Source organism: Symphalangus syndactylus, chromosome 3 (genome assembly GCF_028878055.3).
Source record: "Symphalangus syndactylus isolate Jambi chromosome 3, NHGRI_mSymSyn1-v2.1_pri, whole genome shotgun sequence".
In the NCBI taxonomy this organism is placed as follows: Eukaryota; Metazoa; Chordata; class Mammalia; order Primates; family Hylobatidae; genus Symphalangus; species Symphalangus syndactylus.
Window position 1 is genome coordinate 38,256,106 of NC_072425.2, and position 15,878 is coordinate 38,271,983.

The window sequence follows — 15,878 nt, forward strand, 5'->3', positions numbered from 1 at the left end:
TTACTTGGCTTTGAGAAACTTATCCAGGGTGGGTCTAACCCAATCAGATTAAAACCCTTAAAAGAGGGACTGAATCCTCCTGAAGGGAGAGAGATCTTCCTGATGGCCTTGAAAAAGGAAGCCTTCACGTTGTGAGAGGGCCTGTTGAAGACGGCCATGTGGCAGGAATATGACAGTGGCCTCTAGGACCTGATAGGGGTCCCCAGCTCGCAGCCAGCAAGAAAATGGGACTTCAGTCACAGAGCTGCAAGTAATGAATTCTTACAGTAATCTGAATGAGCTTGGAAGTGGGTTCTCTTCTAATTGAGACTCCAAATAGGAATGTAGCCCAGCAGCATCCTCATGAAACCCCAAGCAGAGAAGCAAGCTAAGCCATGACTCGACTCCTAACTCATGGAAAGTGTGAGATTATAAGTATGTGTTTTTTCAAGATACTACCTTTGTGGTAAATTGGGACACAACCATAGAAAAGTAATACAGCACTTGATAAATGGTTGAATGAATAAATGAACCAAAGTCTTGATGCATATGCTCCAGATGCCCTTGTTATACATTCCTACAAGGCTGAATCACACCTTTCCACATTCTGGATAGCCTTCTCTTCTTTAATATTTACCCATTTAAATTCTACCCATTCTTAATGGTCCAAACCCCCCCATGAGTCCTCCATGGCACTGACCTCCAGGGAGCTCACCATCTAGGTGAAGTGGTACCACTTGGGGCTTCTCCATGATGTGATAATGTTCTGCTTGGTGCTGCTCCTTGGTGGTCTCCTGACTCCCTAGCCTTCAGGGTAAGTTCGTGAGATATTTGTCTGAAGCTGACAGTAGTAATAATGCAAAGAGCTGAGCTTGACAGGAGAAAAGATGTAAGGAGAGAAGGGGAATATAGACAGAGCACTGGCCATCATCTACACCAGAGGAAGAGAGAAAGAATCCTTGAACAAAAATAAATGTAAATACAAGATAATTTCTTGATACATACATCAAAAAAGTAACATTTTAGCAGTTAGAGTACCCATCACTCAATAGGTCCTAAATTCATATTAATTTTGCACTACCTTTCTTTCTCTGTACTATCATGTCTAACAATTAAAATATTTTTGAGGAATGTCTCATATTTTACAAAGTATTTTTATTTATGTAATCTTATCACAGGTCCATGAACTAGGTGTTATATTTTCATTTAACAAACGTGTAAATCAAGTTTTGGGGACATGGAATAACTTGCCGACAACTCAGTCACCTAAACTGTGATGAAATCAGGATTATACCTAAGTTCCTTACTCTCGATACTCTCTTTTACTAATACCCACAAGACAATAATGAAGTGTCAACGTCTGTATAAATTTATTTCAACCATATTCTGAGCTGCTGGCTGGCCAGGCTGAGAGGAGGGCAGGGAGGCTCTGACGAAGGGACTCAGAGAGGAAGACATAGTTCTTCATGTCACAATAGCTGGGAATTCTTGTGTTCATAAGAAGCATTTGAAATTGGAAATTATAACACCTAGCAGTAAAGGGAAGTATGTGTGTGTGTGTGTGTGTGTGTGTGTGTGTACAAATGAAAGAACATGCTTCTCTAAGCTGCAAAGGGATTTAGAAATTCCCTTCTTTAAAATGATCAAGTCGGGTGGTAGTTGCCTACAAAAAATACAGCACATAGCAATGAAGGTGGAATGAGGAGATTAAATGACTCAGGGCTGGTGAAAGAAGAGAATGAGAGCAGAATAATCTAGGAGGCTTTGGGTTCTTCAACTGGCAAGTCAATGAACTTCTCCCCAGGAAGCTGGAGATGTTGTTCTTGCCTCTGGGGGTTGCAGTGTGACATGGAAGACATGACAGAGTTAACATTTACTCATCTATTCTTGCAGAAAATCGAGTAAAAGCTTTCCTATCTCCAAATCAAGTATCAGTTATCAGTAAATTGCCCTTTCTGCTGTTGACAATTCTGTGTTCAACCCAAAAGACTTTCTTCTTTCTCTTTAGGGACACAATAATAATAAGAGTAATAATAACAATGATGATAATGATGTACAATCAATGCTTTTTAAGTACCAGACATTGTGCTGCATGGTTTACAGATCCGATTTCATTTTGCCATGAAAATAATCCTGGGAGATTTTAATTTTTATCTCCATTTTGCAGATGAGGAAGCTGCAGCTTGGGAAGGTTTAGTGGTGTGCTAAAAAGCTGACATCTGGGAGAGGATAGAGTGAAGTTTGGGGAAAAGACCTGATTATATGCCCTCTGACTCTGAACCATTAAGCTATATAACGATTAAGGTCATTGAGATATATGACTTCTGAGTTATATGACTAAGGAGCTATGTGACCACTGGCCTATATATATATCACAACTGAGCTATCTGTTCATAGACCTCTGTAGCACTGAGCTATATGATCACTGAGCTCACTACTGAGTTACATGACCATGGAGACATATGACCACTGAGGCTTATGACCACTGGGCTATGCAACCACTGAGCTATCTGGCCATAAAGCCATATGATCACTAAGCCATATGCCAAAGCGCTGTTACACACAGGTGGTTTTAGGTATAAAAATAAATATTTTATGGTATAGAAATAAACATTCCCAGTCTACCTGTCTCACTTGGCATCTTCTTCTTCTAATTTTTATGAGCCAACAGTAACAATAGGTAAATAAAACACAGCTAAGCCTTTAAAAGAAGAAGTGACATGGACATCTGACATCATGTCTCCATGCCTCACTAGTTGTGGGAACTTGATCAGTTCAACAAATGGTTATGGAGCACATAACTGCACATCAGATGCTGTGCTAGGACCTTGTTTCCATGAAACTTAGAGAGGAAGACACGTCAAGTAATCAGACACAAGTGAGTGTTAGAGACAGGGGGCTCTGGAAACAGTGAGCAAGGGTATGTACCCAAGTCATTTAATGGTTTTGAACAACCTTAGTTTATCCAGCTAAAAATGGAGATGATAGTAATACCCGATCTACCTGTTTCATGAAAATCAAAGTATTATATATGACTGTGTTGTATAAACTGTAAAAAATGTTAATTATCCTATTATTTGTGTTTGTTGTTGTTAGAGTGATAAGATTTCTTATAAGTTATTAAGTTCCCCATTACATTTTGCTTGCCTGTGGGTATTATATCCCCAACTTGTAATCTAAAAAAATTCTTAAAAGGTACAAATTCAACCCTACACGTTAGCCAGAATGCAGATATTAACCAGCTTATGGACTTCAGAACTAATGCGTACATTAAAAATTTGAGCAACAGAAATATATTAGCATTTAATACCCTGAATCACATAAATCTTGAATAGTAAGTTGGGTGAGAAAGATGTGGATTCATAGCCTAGATATATAGTTGCCTGGAGATTATGAAAGAGTAGCTGTGACTCTATGTTGATAAACTTGGTGGGAGATTTTACTTCTTTCTTTCCCTCTTCTGTTTTTTTTCCAGTTGTTGCAACTATTTGCCTGAAGAAAAGGAAATAGTTCTATTTACTCAAACACATACGCATTTCCCATAAACTCTACAGTCATGATCTTGAAGTGAGATCTCAAAACTAAATTTCTAAGAGAATCAGTTGGAAACTGATGCTTTATGTAGAGAAGGAAAAGCTTTTACTCAATTATCTACAATAACAGCAGGGGAAATGCTGAAAATTACTGACATAGTAAATGGATTTTCTTTTTGCATAAATGTTCTCTGTTTTCAAGTTTACTTTGGTGTGAAATACCTTTATTATGAAATGGTCCCTTTATCTCATTCCCTTGTTTCTCAAAAAATAGACTTTTTTTTTTTTTGGTCAGAGGCAATGGGCCAATCATGATGGAAGATAGTTTAGTCTTAAACATCTGATGGTTCCTAAGACTTGATTTTTCAATGTTTGGTGTGATTGTATAGAGTGGTTTGATCTTAGAAGTAGCAGATATATCTTCCTATTTTTTCTTTTCTTTTTTTTTAAAACAGCTCTATTAAGATGTAATTTACATACCATAAAGTTAGTCATAGAACGTGTCCAGTTCAATGGCACAGAGTTGTGCAACCATCAACATAATCTAAATTTAGCACATTTTCATCACCTCAAAAAGAAACCCCATATTCGTTAGCAGTCACTGCCATTTCCCTCCACTCTGCCATCCCCCAACAATTGCTAAAACACTTTTTGTTGCTATGGAATTGCCTATACTGGACATTACATATAAGTTGTATTATACAATACATGGTCTTTTGTGACTGATTTCTTTTACTTAGGAGAGTGTTTTTGAGATTCAGCCACATTGTAGCATATTTCAGAACTTATCCCTTCCCATTGCTGAATAACATTCCATTGTATGAATATGCCACATTTCGTTTATTCAATGTCCTGCTTTTTTCACCTCTCTGAAATGTTTGCCTTTGTTGATAACTACTTAGAAATTCTTCTCCCTTGATTTTTATAATACCACTTTTGGTTTTGCTCTAATTTCTCTAGCTATGATACTTCAGACTCTGTCACGGGGTTCTCTTCTTCCACCCACTGTTTAACTCTTGATGCTCCTTAGATGCGTCTTTAGACTCAGTAATAGGAAGCCCTGCCTGGAGCATCTTCTTGAAGGCCCCACATGTCACAATCTCCCAGTACATTTATTAAAGGACACAGGGGCACCACTACAATTGGGATCCAGTACTCAGTTCTGGGACAGTATGTCTCATAACCTTAAACAACTGCTCTCATGACTAACGCTGTTCAGGCATGGGGAGATCTTTCTCTGCATCTGTTGACCCATGTCTTCTAAACACAAGATGTCTAAGACCAAGTTCCATAAAGGAGTGTGGGCTATGCTGTTGCAGATGTCAAAGACTGGGCACCACTTTGGAGTGCAGGGAAGATTGGAGAGACAGAAGTGCTTAGGTAAGAGAAAAGACAAATTAATATGTCAAATCTTTCTTCTCAGATATCATGAATACAATACATTCTTGCATAATAAAGTATCATTTCTCCAGAGCACCAAGTGCCCATTTTCTTGCTTCCCTTTACCTTTTGATTTTTAGTTTTTGAAATACTCATGAATTAATGTGGGATTTGCAGTAGTGGCACATAGATGCAGGAAAACCTTTGCAATATAAAACAACTCATATTGCTCTTAAATTTGTATATACATAGGTTTAGATGTAATCAATGTGAGGTATGACACTGAATCTCTATATTACTCTATATATTTAGATACTACTCTAAGAGATAATGAAGGTTAAATGTTTTGCAATATTTTCCCTATATTCTGTATATTACAAAAGTTGAACACAATTATAAAATTAATGGTTCATTTCTGAATTGAAATGTTGCCTTAACAATTTTGTTGACATCTCCAGTTGGTACTGCCTCAGTTTTCTATTTTGTCACTACCGTGAAAAGAACATGACTATATAAGAATCTTGATTACAACAACATAATTAGTGATTTTGTTGAAAAGAAGACAAGGAGATAAATTTCATGGGATAAATTTATAATAACTCAGGAACTGTGCATGTCTTTTTTTATCCCTCATTTGCACATTGCTGGGCAATCAACAGAGCATGCAGACATTCAAAATAATAATTGAACCCAGTCATCCTATTAATTTTTTGCCAAATTTTAGACATATAAAAATCATTTTATACACTCAAACTTGTATTATTATAAAGCTATCTATCTGTATATATATGTATATATATATTTTTTTTTTTTTTTTTTTTTTTTTTTTTTTTTTTTGAGATGGAGTCTCACTCTGTCTCCCAGGCTGGCATGCAATGGCGTGATCTCGGCTCACTGCAACCTCCACTTCCTGAGTCAAGCCTCAGCCTCCCAAGTGGCTGGGATTACAGGCACCCCCCATCATGCCCAGCTAATTTTTATATTTTTGTAGAGACAGGGTTTCACCATGTTAGCCAGGCTGGTCTTGAACTCCTGACCTCAGGTGATCCGCCCACCTCAGCCTCCCAAAGTGCTGGGATTACAGGCGTGAGACACCACGCCTGACCATAAAGGTATATTTTTAAAAGCAAGAGGATTAAACATTTTATTTAACAGCCTTTTGGTTTGATGTATTGCTTTCCATTGGTCCTCTTGCCCAAAGCCCCGCAAACATAGACTGTCTTCAGGGATCTCCAGTAGGACTCCTCTCTTTTCACTACATATCACTTCTCAGGGTGAACTCATCCATTCTTACGTTTTTAAATATCCACAATTTGCTGTGGAACCCAAATAATTTTTTTCCAGCCCAGATTTTTCTCTTGTATGTCTTTAATGCTTAACTTGGACGCTCCACATTGGACACAATAGGTTGCTAACTAAATGCAGTCTAATTCCACTCCTTCCCAAACTGCCTTCCACTGAAACCTGGGAATCATCTCCTCCTTGTCCTTCTTCCTTCCCTGCTTTTAAAATAGCCATTAGCAGTTATCTTCTACTGATTCCACTGACTTGATGTCTCTTTCATCTTCTCTTCTCTATTCCCAATTGCCACCGTCTTTGTTAAGATGTTCCTTATTTCATGTTTATTTTTCTACTAGTCATTCTGACTCCAGGCTTGGCCCTCACTTCCAGCAAAAGTCTGGTGAGTTTATAACCCTGCTTAAAATTTTCCAGTGGAGCTTTAGGAAAAGGTCCAAATTCCTTGACATGGTATAAAGGGTGTCTTGTGATCGAGCCATTGCCTCCTGTTTCTCACAGCCACCTCTTGAAATAGCTTCCCCCTTGCTCTTGTGCTCCAGTAACACTAGCTTTTGGTTTTCTGAATTGTGCCATTCCTCTTCCTGCCTCAGTGCTTAGTTTCCTTGGTCTAGAATGTTCTCTCTTGCCTTACTCTTGCCCTTTACCTAGTGTTTGGATGAATATGTGATAAAGGTCTGTCTCTACTATACAACGTCTGTCTCTGCTGTGCCCTCCTTCTGGGCAATCTCTGCATATTTTTTCCTTTATAGGTTAGGCCCTAGTGGTTCTCTGTCATATAGTAAAAATTCATTATATGTTTGTTGAATGAATAAAAGGTTCATTCACTGTTGTATCGCAAATCTTTAGTAGAATGCATGGGGCCTAGATTAACTGCTCACTAAATCCTTTATAAATTAAATAAATAAACCCATGCATTCAAAAACATGAATATCCAGGTAGTTGCTCGAGGAATGGCTTTTCAGAGCTTGAGGTTCCCTCAGAGGTTAGGTAACTCATCCTTTTAATTCACTGAGAGCTTGACCAAGTGCTGGCTATGGACAGAAACATAATAAATGCAGTGCAAGAACATGGAGTAGATCATACAGTTTGCCTCTGCCTGCATGTGTTCTAAATTCCCTTTCTTGCAACAGGTGTCAGGAGGCTGGCTTATCAAGTGAGTGTTCTATAAGTCTAAGGGAGGAGGAAAGGGGTGGTATGTGATTTGGGCATGTAATTAAGGGACTATATATTAATAGAATCAATAGTTGAGTCAAGACCTAATCTAGTAAATCAATGGGTCACTCAGCTGAGGATGAAGACCAGTAACATGGTCCACAGCAGAGTGTGGGGTCTGGGATATGAAGAGGAAGTGGCTGAGGCAGGTACTTGTTCTCACCTGTTTGTTGTGATGGAGTAGGCACAAGAGCTATGCTTAAAAAAAAATCCTCAAAAGTTTTAACTAATTCAGTAATCCAAATGTATTAAGATTATTTTGGCCTCAAGTAATGAAGGTGTGGTGGTGCGTGCCTGTAGTCCTAGCTACTCGAGAGACTGAAGCAGAAGAATCACTTGAACCAGGGAGGTGGAGGTTACAGTGAGCCGAGATTGCACTACTGGGCAACAGAAGTGAGACTCCGTCTCAAAAAAAACAAACAAAAAACAAAACAAAACACCCAATTCTAAGTGGCTAATACAGTAACAAAATGTATTATTTCATATTACAAGAAATTCAGAAGTAACGGGTCTACAGTGTTGGTTATTCAGTAGCAAGATGGTAGTATCAAGAATTCAGGGTCTTTTTGTCTTTCACATCTGCCACTGCTGTCTTTGTTCTCAGCCTAGGATTCTCTCTTGGTTGCAAAACGGCTGCTGCAGTTGTAGATAACACAGCCAGACAAGACAATGTCCAGAGAAAAAGAAGAGACCAGCTTTTCTTATGTGTCTTTTTTTTTTTGAAAAGAAATGCTTTCTCACAGTTCTCCAGCTCACACCTCATTGGCTGGAATTACAACCATACCACCATCCAAACCAATGTCTTTCAAGGGGAATGGGTTCATAACCCACTCCTGGGGCTGGAGCTAGCAGGGAGCATAGGAACCAACAGTATTTTTCTTCACCAGGCTGCCTCTACCTTGAACTTCTGACTCAAAAGCTTTGCCAAAAAAATATCCTTTTTCCTCCAAGCTCTTGCTCCACAGGAGAAGGACTGAATTTTAAGAGAATTAATTTTTGTGTATAGACTCCTTTATGTACTGGAAACAGTCAGTGGGCCTACCTCCATGGATTGGGTGTAAGTTATGGAGCCTGGAGAGCAGTCCAGGGATGTTGGAGATTAGTTGCACAATGCATAAGAGTGATTATGTTTAATCACTCTATGTTCTCCCCCCTCTTATAAAAAGCTGCCTAGGTGTGGTTTGCCAATAGTATCAATCTGTTTCAGTTTCTAGGCCAGTAGTATTTGCAGTTATGTGGCCCTGGAGTGACATTTTCTGTCACCATTAACCAAAGGAGCCACATGAGCCTAGTATAACAGAATATTCTAATATAGAAATGAAAGGTCTTGCAGCCTTGCAGGTTGCAAAAGAAGGACCCACTCTCAGCCTATTATCTTTTGCCTGGCAGTGTGATTTCCTTAGACAAAGCTCCAAGCTTGGCTTTATATCCACAGGGAAAGAAACTGGTCAAACTAGTTTATTTTTAATTCTTTGTTTTCTCTCCACCAGTTTTTCACTTTGAAAACCTTTTTAGACCACCAAACAGATAAAGTTATGTCAAAGAAGAAAATCAATCAAGCTGAATGTTTCATATATGTTCAATTCCAAATACACTTTTTGAGAATCTACAATGAGTAAGGTATAGAAACAGATATTGTGGAGAATACATAACTTCATAAACATGACATTGTACACACACATTTTCTGAGAACATATTTTGGCTGAGTACTTGGATAAGTTTGGGGATGAATAAGAGATTTCCCTGTTTTCAAAGTATATGTGTTTGGGTGAGAGAAGGCAATATAGACACATAAATAATCCACAGAATTTCATTATGATATATCAGGTTAGTGCCAGTTGCTGTGGCATCAAAGAAATAACCAAGCCAAGGCCAGAAAGAAAGTAAGGGAAGCCATTGCCCTGGAAAAAATTTTTGGGTGAGTATTGAGGAAACCTTTTGCCCTAGAAGTGATATTTTGGTGAGTACTAACGGACAAATAAGGGTTTTACAGATGACCTTGAGTCCCAGTTTTCAAAAGTAGAAATAAGACATTTACACCAAAGTCTATAAGAAAAGATAGAATGTGCAAAGTTCTCTAAGAGGGCATCATGGAATGTTTCGAGGAGGATCTTTTGTTCTGGGCTTTAGCTATTGAGTGGGGTATTGATGTTAGAAATGGGCCAAGAGCATTCCATGCAGAGTGTACACTGTAAATGTGACAGGAATAAGAAAAACTAAAATAATTTATTTTTTCAATTTTTTTCCGTTACCCTATGTCCTAGCCAGGAAGAATTTTTTGTTTGTTTGTTGAGTTAGCTCCAGGGCTCTTACAGGAAAGTTCTAAGAAGCCAGGGAGGCTGAAATGATATAGATATGAAGAGCTTAGGAAGGGAGACAAAAGAACCTGAATGTGGGCTTGAAGAATATCTTGGAGTGGGAGCTTAGAGTTGGGGAGGAGAGAGACTTTAGGTGAGCCTGGACATATTGGGGGAAAGGAAGGAAAGAAATGGGAGAAGAGAGGTTTTAGGAAGTTTTTCTATGTTCTCTCTTTGGGTATGTTTATGAAAGACTTCAGTAAAGATTAAATTCATTGTATGTCTATTTGGGTCAGGGTTGATATACTTCTGACACACACTGAATCAAGATGGTGCCATATGGCACATGGGCTTTATGTGAGTTACATTTGCTAAGGCATGAAAGTGGTAGAGCACTAGCAGAATTGGGAAGCAAGAAATCACACCATATAACTAAAAACAAGGCTGTCTGAAGGGAAGTACTAGCACAGAGGTTATGTTTATTCAAAGAAGTGGAGGGCTTAACAGTCAAGGTTAGGAAGGTGGTACATGTTCGTGGGCGGAACAGAGCCTCTTAAGTTTCTGAATAGGGTGGCTCAGTGTCAGAGTGTGTTTTAAGACAATTGCATTGATAGCAGCATTGGTGGGAAAGGCGATAACAGGATAAGGGATAACAATTAAAGAGTTATTGCAAAACCTGATGCCAAATAACAGATTTGGAAGATTTGTCATGGATTTAATTTGTTTGTTTATGAGACTCAATCAAGAGTTTGATTCTATCTGAATTCAGCCTTAGCCAGAGCTACAGGATGACAATGTGTCCACCAACCTCATTACTGTTTTTTATTTCTATTATTTAGGAGTGATAGAGGACTTACAAAGTGCTCAGGGTGGATCTGGAGTACAATGCAATAGAGCAAGTTTTTATTGAGCCCCCACCAGGTGGCTGGCACAAGGACCTTGAGCACTGGGCTTACCATATAATTAGAGTTACCAGATCAACACACAAGCCAGCCCCCAGTGCAGACGGAGACAGAGGGCTGTAACTTAATGAGAGGCAGATGTCAACGGGGAGCAGATGTTTGCAGCTCTTCAGTTATATCAAATTAATCATCTCCTGACTTCAAGGTGCTTCTTGGAGTCCAGGAAATTTCCCTGCAATAAATTGCTCCTGGGATTGATTTTTAAAGTGAGAACGTATTTGCCACTGTCTTGAATGCTTTAGAACAATTCTTTCTAGAAGCAGAAGTTTTTTAATATGGAAAAATTTAGGTGAAGGTTAAACAAGACCAAATCTAAGTTCCCAGACTGGTTTATAAAAAACAGAGGGGCTGACTTTTTACTAATAAAATTAGCTGCTGGTTCTGCTCCACCAGTCTGCCCACTTTTTCATTTATTTAGTAAATAATTTTTGCAGATGCAATATGTACTGAAGCTATAACAGTGAAGGAAAATGTAGAAGCCGACCTCATGGAGGCTGCAGCATTGTAGTAAATAATCACACAGATATGTCTATAATTACAAATGGGGAAAGTGCTATGACAGAGAGTTATGTGGTTCTTGAAGACAGTTAATGCAAGGATTTGACTCAAGTCAGAGGTAGCAATCTTTTCTAAGCAAGAGATACTAGCAGAGTTCTTCCTTCTCTCCTTTTGGTCTCTTTCCTTCTCCCTTCCTTCTTCCTTCTCTTTCCCTCTCTTCCTATCTCCCCTTTCCTCTTCCATTCTCTTTCCTCCTTCCCAGCCCACTTGCTTCCCTCCTGCCTTTTCTTTCCTTTTCTCACTTCCCGCTTTCTTCTCTCCATCATCATTCCTTTCTTGTCTTCTGTTTCCCTCCTCACCCTGCCCTCCTCCTCACCCTGTACTTTTCTTCTGTTCTTTCCCAAATAGTAGTTAAAACTTGTTAGGGACTCAAGCCCTGCACCATACCCGGAGGGTTGATGTACATACAGAGATGAACAGGAAACCATTTCTCTTCAAAGTGCCTAGAGATGATGCACAATTAGTTGAAATTCAGGACAGTAGGTATTATATTGGAGGCAGATACAGGTTTTTCTGAGAAGGGCACCAGACTTAGGCCAGGGTATTGGGAAGGAGCAGAGGCCAGGTGAGAAAATGGTTTTAGAAGTGGTGGACATTTGAGATCATTCTTAGCAGACAGCGAGGAGTTAGTTGGAAAATAGGGTAGAGGACCTTGCGGGCAGTTGAACACTCCCATGTTTAAAAACAAGAAAAGTGTGATGGGAAAATTGCATCCTGGGGAAGATAAGATATCCAGTATAACTGGGGTAAATGATGTGAGCTGGGAAGATCCAGAAGATGAGACGGTTGGAGAGATGGTCGGAGCCAGATGGAGAAGAACAGTGCAATATATTGTCCTGTGGGCAGTCATTGAAAGCTTCAAGATGAGAGTCACATAATCCAATCTACTATTTAGAAAGATCTTTCTCAACAGTAGTGTGGTCCCACCCACTCCCAGCAGATTAAAAAATCATGTATCTTTATATTTGGCTTTTCCAAGACATTATTTCAGGCTGTGAGGTCTGGTGAGGGCTTTGATGGCCTCAGATGCGGGAACAAAGTGAAATCTCAAGGTATTTGACTCTGACAGTGTTGCAGAAGTCCCTTCACCTCTTGTCCAAGGTCTCGGTTCATAAGACTCCCCCCGCCACCCCGCAAAAAAAAAAATAAAAGTAAACACCATTGTAGCATCTTAATTGTTGGTACTTTTCTATTACTGTAGTGATGATAGGTAAGCCAATTCCTTTGTTTTCAAGGTATAAAAGTAAAAGAATTCTGAAAATGATGACAGTTCAGAAAATATTCATTATTCTCAACTATGGCTTCTCAACCTCGGCACTGTTGGCATTTTGGCTGAATAATTCTTTTTTTGTGAAGGGCTGTCTTACAATAGTTTAATAGCTTCCCTGGCCTCCACTCACTGGATGCCAGTAGAAAATCTTTTCCAAGTGGGGACAATCAAAAATGTCCCCAGACATTGTCAAATGTCCCCTGGGGGACAAAACTGCCCCCTGTGGAGAACCAGTTTTAAACCATATGGTTGGAAGTATTGTTGACATGAAGAAACTCAGATAAGATTTAACCAAGGTGTACTCAGCGAATTCTTCATGTATTTAGAGTCACATAGGGAGGGACTGATGGCATCTGATGCCAAGTGAATTCCACTGTTGACTCCAGAAACATCCCCTCTCTGCACTCTCAGGCCCCTGCTAATTATGAGATCACCCCTTCCTTTCTCTCATCTCCAAATGACTCTAATGTGTTATCATGGCACAGATCCTACTTTCTCTCCAGTTACAAGATCAGATGGACATTTTTCAATTTGGCTTTCAAAGCTGGTTGCTCCTCAGAGACAGCTTTGCTAAAAGCATTTAATGATCCTTGAGGTGGCCAAGCCTTAGAGGTGCCTATCTGTGGCACTGGGCAGGATGGGGAAGCTATCCGGGGTTCTGTTAACCTTCCAGGGTTACTGCATCTTCCATTTCTTTGTCCTCCCAGAGTGAGGCCTGCTGGTTTTATTTAGGTTTGGCATTTCAGATTCCTGTTTCCTAAGATGCCAGCAGCAATGTTTCAGACATTTCTAAGCATTGCATGAGGCTGCTTTTCCCCAGTTAGGTCTTGGGCACTGTAGCACAGCTTCACATATTAAAATTAGGATATCTTGGAGTCACCATTAGGCTGGTTACTAGACTTCACACCCCTTGAGGAAAGGACTCAGTCCTATCTCTTTGATTTCCCAGTACTTATACTTCTCTCACATGGTAAGGATGTAAGAGCCACCCTGCTGGTTGCTGAAAATGCGTATCTTCCAGGACACACAGGAGGCTTGGCCTTGCCACATTTGTCAGCAATGTGGGGTGTCTCATCATCTGGAACCTACATTATGGTTGTGAACCCACGTTTTACCTGGAACCTTCAGCAGGGAAAGTGTATGCTATTTTTAAGTGTCCCTTTTTTTCCTAACATGGTTCTTTAACAAGGTCATATCATTATCAGTTATTTAATATTTCTAAAATTAGAAATAGTCTCACTGCTGTGGTAGCTCAAGCTTCAGGCCAGACTCTTTGAGCCTTCTCACACTGGGGCTATTGATACAGCCTCGTGATGAGTCTTCCTGCTCCTTCTTTTTCTAGTTTACGGTTGGATTCAAAATTCAGCCAGGCTAAACTTTTTGCTCTCTTTTGGTCAGGATTTATACTTATTTAAGGCACCGCAATTGCCACTTTTAAGCTAAAAAGCTAGGATATAGCTGCCTGGTTGGGAGTCAACATTCTTACTCAGTGGTCTTATACCTAACTAGCTCAAATAGCTCTCTGAGTAGCCTAGGGAAAAGGCCATGCAGTGAAAGGGAGTGGAGTAATGATCCTCTCCAAAGTGGCCCTCCCCGCTGCTCCCTCATAAATTCAGCATGTATTTGGGGATAATTAAGAGGTGGTGAAGTGGAATGCAAGTAGAAGGAAGACAAGGGAAGGGAAGATGCACGCAATCCTTCACAAAGACCTTTCATCGCCTGCAGTGTGCCAGTCCCTCTGCTAAGGCCTAAAGACAGCATTATATATGGCATGGTCCTGCCTTCACCAAAGTCATAGTTCACATGAAAAGGAGAGAATGGGAGCAAAAACATCATTAAGACTACATGAAAGTACTTCCTGGAACAGAAAGAAGTTTGACTATCTCACCTAATCTCTACATTATATAGGTATTATCATTATGCTCATTTTACAGAGGCAAAAACTGACACTTGGACAGATTAAGTAACGTGTCCCAGGTTACTTTTCTGATAAAGGATAGAGCCAGCTCTGGAGCCCAGATCTTCTGACTGCAAGTCCAGTGATCTCAGCAGTCAAAAGAAGAAATCTCACCTTCCCGCCTGTGTCCAGCCTCCCTCCTCCACCAACAAGCTCTCTGTGATCTCTCAGTATTGATGTCTTGGCAGTGTCTTTTGGTCCTTGTGCCATGTCTAAAGACAATACTTACTTCTCCTCCCATAGGGCTCCTTGCCAGCAAAAGAATTGCTCATCAGACATGCTGGAAAAAGATCCACAGCACACCTTCAAGGACAGCCTTAAAGCAGGAGTCTCAGGGTGGTTATTGATTACCCTGTTTCCATTTCCCATTGTGGAGCACCATTCTCAAACACCTGCAAGAGCTCTGTGGCCATAAATCAGCTCATTGTAATAGTAATTAATATGGTGACCCACAGAAGGTGAATTCTCCTTTTCCAAAGAACCTAAATAAGTGGGTCATAGAGATGAACATAACTGAAAAAAGAGGGGGAACCTCCTTAAATGCAAATACATTGTTTTTTTTTTCTCCTGAGGAGAAATGAGGAAGGTTTACCAGCCTAAAAATGACTTTAGCACACTAGAAAATAAATACAAAAAAAAGTGCATAACATTTTCAATTTGGATGAATTATTTAACCTAAGTCACAGAGAGAAAACTGTGAAATTTTTAGCATTATGTGTAAAACATAGTAGGCATTCAGTAAATATTTGTTTTATAGAGAATGAATACTTGGCCAAGTAATCCACTCAAGGTGGAAAAACCTTACTGGCTCAACTGGGCATTTTGACTATATTATGAAAAAAGCAACTACTGTGACGGTTAATACTGAGTGTCAGCTTGATTGGATTGAAGGATACAAAGTATTGACCCTGGGTGTGTCATGAGGGTTTTACCAAAGGAGATTAACATTTGAGTTAGTGGGCTGGGAAAGGCAGACCCATCCTTAATCTGGGTGGGCACCATCTAATCAGCTGCCAGCACAGCTAGAATATAAGCAGGCAGAAAAATGTGAAATCAGAGACTAGCCTAGCCTCCCAGTCTACATCTTTCTCCCATGCTGGATGCTTCCTGCCCTTGAACATCGGACCGTAAGTTCTTCAGTTTTGGAATTTGGGCTGGCTCTCCTTGCTCCTCAGCCTGCAGACAGCCTATTGTGGGACCTTATGATTGTGTGAGTTAATACTTAACAAACTCCTCTCTCTCTCTCTCTCTATATATATATATATGAATATAAATTATATTTATATATATTTATATAGAATATAAATTATATTTATATATATTTATATAGAATATAAATTATATTTATATATATATTTATATGGAATATAAATTATATTTATATATATATTTATATGGAATATAAATTATATTTATATATATATTTATATG